Below are 6,000 nucleotides of genomic sequence, written 5' to 3' on the forward strand. Positions count from 1 at the left end.
CTCCTTTTCCCTCTTATATCCAATAGTATACTCATTAGAGCAGTCAAATTAGATATGGAAGATCAGAGTTCAGATGGCTTCTTTAGCCTAAGGAGGAACACCAGGTTGTTAATCATAAAACTGCTAAAAGCATGCAGCTGTTGAAAGCAGGTGCTGGGAAATTTTCATTACTCTTTCTCCTTGCAGTGCAGAATTTGACCTAGTAAAAATTTAGAAGAACTCCCCTTAAATCAACAGTAGAGACACCAGACTGGCTTAGCAATGAAATTAAATTGTAAATAACATTAGAAATATGTTCTAAGTACTTCAAGATTGGAAAAATATAAGTATCAACCAAAAAGATGGACATAGGTAACAATAAAAATAAGAATATAGATAGAAATTTGTTGAAGGAAGCTACATATCAGATAAAAAAAATCAACAGTTATTGGTTCTTAGCATGATAAGCAAATTTTCAAAATAATGTGAGGAATTAAAGAAATCTGACTAAGGAAATACTTATTAAGTGCAGAGAATGGAGACAGAGTTAGCAAACAAGATTAACGTAAGTATTTGTTACTTCTTCTAATTTTTCACCTTGGATTTTGTAATTGGAAAGAGGTAATATTAGAAATTTACTTCACTTGGAGATTACATAGGACTAGCCAAACTATTTGTAAATAGGAAACATTCGAATGACAATGGACAAACACAAACACTGTTAAAAATTAGAAACAACAGAGAACCACAGAACTTGTACCTGGTAGTTCTGAAGAAATTATCTGAGTAGCCCTTGACCATGAAACAATTTTAAGTCTGTCTTAGAAAATAAAGGAAGAGCCAGAAGCCTGGAGAAGTGCTATAACTGTACTAAAAAACAAACAAACAACAACAACAAACCAAAACACACATCCCACACACCCCAAATATTAAAATTTGTGGAAAAAAAAGAGGGTAACCTGATTCAGATCCTTTTGATAGAATATAAAATGACAGGATAAAGTTAAAATCTTGTCAAGATATTTTAGAGAGAAACATTCTTGTCACCAAAATCTCATTTAATTCTTGAAAGTCTGATTGATAACATAAGTGTTATGTATTATTTTGAAAAGGAGACAACTGATTTAGAAGCACACAATTAGCAAACAGAAATAGAGAACAACAGTAATTACACAGGAAGTTAAGAAATAGCTCTCAAGCAGACAAAAGGGCAATGCTGGAAAAAGTCCGTGGGTTTGCTGTTAGGCCTGATGCTGCTTAACATTGATGTGTAAATAAGGATAAAACTTGTTGAAAAAAATGTAGATAATACAAGCGATTGCAGAATGATAAATGATAATGAAAAAATCATGTGGCATGATTTGGTCTGGTTGGTTAGTTAAACCTATTTAAACAAAGTGGTTTTGATGTAACCTCAAAATAGTTGAGGTTGAAAATAAGTTGAAAAATCATTGAAAATAAGAAATAAGGACATTGAGGCCATCTTTATAAAATGGATATTAGATCTTAGAAAGTAGTAGGTCTGAAAAGGATTTACAAGCATATTAATCATGATGCTGCACCAAAATATGAGGTATTAAATCACTGAATATAAAACAGAAGTACTGAACAGGAATAGAGAAGACATTTTTACTCTCACTGCATATGAATCTGTATTGGATTCTGCACATATTTCTGCAGTTCACTTTAGAAATAAAATGTCAGAAAAAAAACCTGAGATGTATGAAACAACATATGAATGTGATTTAAGGTCTAGAAGAAATACCTTCAGCAAGAAATTTGAATCTGTTTAATCAAAAAGAAGATCAACAGTGTACATTCATGGGAGTACTAAACTGCCCTTTCATCTAAGGAAAAAAGGTGTGACAGAAACCTTATCAGACTTGAAATTGTAGCCAGACAAATTAAAAAGCAAAATTAAGCACACATGTTTATGAGTGGAGAAAAAACATGGATATTTTCATTTAAGATAGACATTACTTCTACATTACAGATCTAGTGGTTCTTTCATGTTTCAGCTCTCTGAATATAAAGAAATAAATAAATATATTAAATAAATAAATAAATAAATAAATAAATAAGTAAATACACGAAAGAAAAAATAACCCGACTTGGGATGTACAAAACATAAGTTACTTAATCCGGCTTTTAGAAGCCTCATTCCAAGAATCTAAGTGTATTTGCCACCTCAGTCTATTGAGTTATGTTGATACCAGCAAATTAAACTCCCTGACATTGAGCACCCACATCTTTTAGATTCTTTTAGATTCAAAAAAAGTGTCCATATTTACATTAACAACTGGAAAGGATCACTGACTTATACCTGTGAAAAATTAGGGAGAGTACTGGTTAACATAGGCCAAAACATACTGGAGACCATTCATACTGTTTTATAGCATAAATGAACAAACCTGTGTGCTCAGAAACATTCTCTGCCACTGCTATGTTTTCTAGTATAAATACAGTCTTACAGACTTGAGAGGCTCTAAATGCTGCAGCGTTCATCAAGAATGCTCATCAAAAGGAGTTCCAGCATTATCCTGTTCTAAAGGCTAATGACCATCTGATTTGGCAACTGTGATTAAAATAGAATAGATGCAGCACGTTCAATTAAGAACTCTCTGCTTTCAGGGTATAATAAGCATAGTCAGAATGCGTCCAACAGACTGAAATTTTTGAAATATTCATCAGAAGATCATGCACTGATTTTAGAAAGTTAACCAAGTTTAGGTATGAGCTGGATGAGAAGCTGCTTATTCTAATATAGTTCTAGATAAATCCCAAACCCAAACACAGCCAACTGAGGCACTCTAAGGGAGTGATGGAGGGAGATGTTTTAAGTCTGTGTTTCAAAATATATGGTATCCGAATAGAGGCTGTTGGGGCAGCATGGAGACAATCTTTAATTTAGCACAGTTCTGCTGAACTCCTTTAGCAGCACTTTCCCTCTACACATCTTGACTACCCCTATAAACAATTCAGGAATCTAGCTTGAAAGAAAAGCAGTACAATACAACTTCCATTTTGTATCCATATGGTTAAATTTCTCAGCCTCCCAAAAAAGCTATACATATCTGATACTCTGTTGGGAAGGGTCCATGTCACTGTGCCTTAAACTCAATCTGGACGTGGATTAGCAGTCTGGTGAAGAAGAATGTGGGCTTCATCTGGTATTCTGGAGGAAGCTGGGTGTTGATCTAGGTCATTAGGTAGGGAAAATAGGTTCAGGACAAGGAAACAAAGATGTGAATCAGAAGAGATGTGCATGAATTAAGATACTTCTATTTTTCTATTTTTTATCTCAGGGTTTCCACAGGACACAGCACTTATACTGGGACACAGCGGTTATGGACTTCAGGGTGTATCCCATGAAGATCTATAGCAGTAATTCATATGTGATCATACCAGTGTGGGTAATTCACAGACAGCAGACCTGCCTGAATTACTCATGCACAATAGCATGGCAGTAGTGTGGCAACCTGATGTAGAACTCCCTCCACCTACTTGAAGGGTATTCACCTCTTTCCCAGGTGCACTTGAGGTAACATGAGATGCTGGATCCGTGCTCATACAAAGTGGCTTGCAATAACAAAGGAAGACACTAACAGAAATTAATGTGTTCTGTCTGATATGCTTCTTTCACAGAGGTGTCTGAAGAGGAGGTCATGGTCATAAGAAGGGGCTGACCTGGGGAGCTATGCAGAGACAGATTGGGTTGACAGCCACTGGTCATATAACTACAAAGGCTTATGAAGGGACAGAAGGATGAAACTCTGTTTAGAGCCCTCTACAGGTGGAACAATACTCAGGAGAGATGACAAGGTGTCAACTGTCAGTCCTGATACTTTTCGTTAATAGAGTTATATGGAGGTGTGCAGTGGAGGTGTGAAAGTGGAGGAGTGAACTAAGAAGCATGAGGACAAGAAGATTCTTCAGGAACCCTTTGGTTTGGAGGGGCTAGATGAAGAAACTCCAGGAGCTCCTGAATTCCTCAGAGAGTTAGCTTGAAAACCCTCAAAACTGCCAGGCTTATGCTGCTCAACTTAACACTGGTGAGAAAATGGACAAATAAGAATTCAGTTCCCCTCTTCCCTACCACCACTGTATTTTTCTGGTGCATTATACTTGGCTTTTTTACTTTTTTTACTTTTTATCCATACACAGCCCCTTAATTCCCTTCTGTTTTTCTTTTTTTCCCCTTCTTTCCCTGTAACTCCATCATCCTAGCTATGACTTTATAAGTAAAAAATATAATTCATAAGAATCTTGCTAGTGACTTTTCATTTCGGGGAACAGCAATGTCCGGTGAAGGTGAGAGACGTATCTGAGTGTTAGGAAAGAGGTTTCACAGCCTGATGTGGTTAGGTAAGGATGAAGAATAAGCAAAAGGATGAGGTTGAGTAGGTTGGCAAAGTCTGTGTGTATGAGGGAAGTAAAGGGAAGATGAACAGTTTCATCTATTTGAGGAGTTTGTTTCTTGTTTTAAACTACTGCTGTAATGTAGCAGGCTTGGTGGACTGCAGCTATTGTTCTTGCAAGGGTTGTGACTGAATTAGCTGTATAATCTGCGATTGGAGAGGATATGCAGCATCTACCATGCTGTAGACAGCCCTTGGTGGAGGGAGCTCCCACGTGCTCCCTCTGGGAGGGAAAAGAATGCTCTCCTTTTCTTTTTTGGTGTGGAATGAACCACGTAAAGACCCTTACATAATATCGCTGTTCAGTATAGCAAGATATTTTGTCCACGAGTCTTCCCCAGTACTACAGAAAAGCCTGTGAAGTGAGGGAAATGTAGCCCTTACAGTGGAAATATTTAGTTATTGTCACAGAGGCACCCCAAAAGTCAGTTTTAGGTGGACAACCATTTCCAAAACAGACTTTATTCTAGCCAGAAAAATGTAACCAATAAACAGACTAGAAAAAAGGGTTTATACAATTATTTAGCACTCCAACAACATAAAATACAAGTTTGGATATCAGTTGAGGAGATTATTGGGGTACAACAACATAATAATGAGGATCCACAACATGCACACATACACTGACAAGAAACAAAACCAGAGCCCTTTGACTGCAGGGTACCCACAAGAAACAATCACTTGCCTGATTAGGTGAGGATGCATTCAAGGATATATACAATAAATAACCACTCACCCAAATAAGGAGGTGAGGCATTCTCAATCCCAGGAAGTTTCCTTAAACAGCTTCCCAGTCTAAGGGGAGGGCTCCAGTTCACAGACCTGCTGCTCTGAGAAGACCACTTAAATGGGGTCTTCGGCGGGGACCTCATTTTATAACCTGGTCAGATCTGGCTGTGGGCATTACAACACAGTCCAGAAGCTTTGCAGTTATTCTGAGCACCTCCTTTGTTAAGGACCCTGTCAATTGACTGAGGGTCCCACCCCTCCTGCCCCACCAGTTGCATGCAGGTGAAGTCACCCTGCCCTGGGGCAGGGGAGGATGTGACTGTCAACATCTTCCTACCACCCTAGATGTGCACATGGAGGCAGGCACAGTGGGGCACAAAAGGTACCAAAGAGCCACCAACTTCCCCATTGAAGGCTCCAGATCTAAGGGAAATGTGCAACTGCCACAGCTTTAGTGCCTTTTTTTTTTTTTTTTTTTCCAGTTGCATTGAATGGTAGTCTGTTGAATCCATTCCTTCATTTCTCACAGATCTCTTGCAAGTACTATTTTTATACTCACAAGCAAAGATAATTTTAAAGGTCATGTTAAACTGAACCATTAATCAACAGAAACACAAAAATGCCTAATATTTAGCACACGTGCTTTGTTTGCTTTCAGGTTTTCCATAACTACCTACTGGTTTCCCACAGAATGACATTTTCATGAAATACTGCAATTCGTGAAGGAGAGGAGCTACTGTACGTACTGCATAAATTTTGCAACATATACTAATCACCATAGATAATAAAGAAAACCCTTTCAATTGTAGAAATCTTTAAAGTTCTCTTTACGTTCTCCTTACTTTATTTTTACTCACACTCCATAAGTTTCAAT

This window comes from Streptopelia decaocto (genome assembly GCF_964273445.1).
Source record: "Streptopelia decaocto genome assembly, chromosome: 3".
NCBI lineage: Eukaryota > Metazoa > Chordata > Aves > Columbiformes > Columbidae > Streptopelia > Streptopelia decaocto.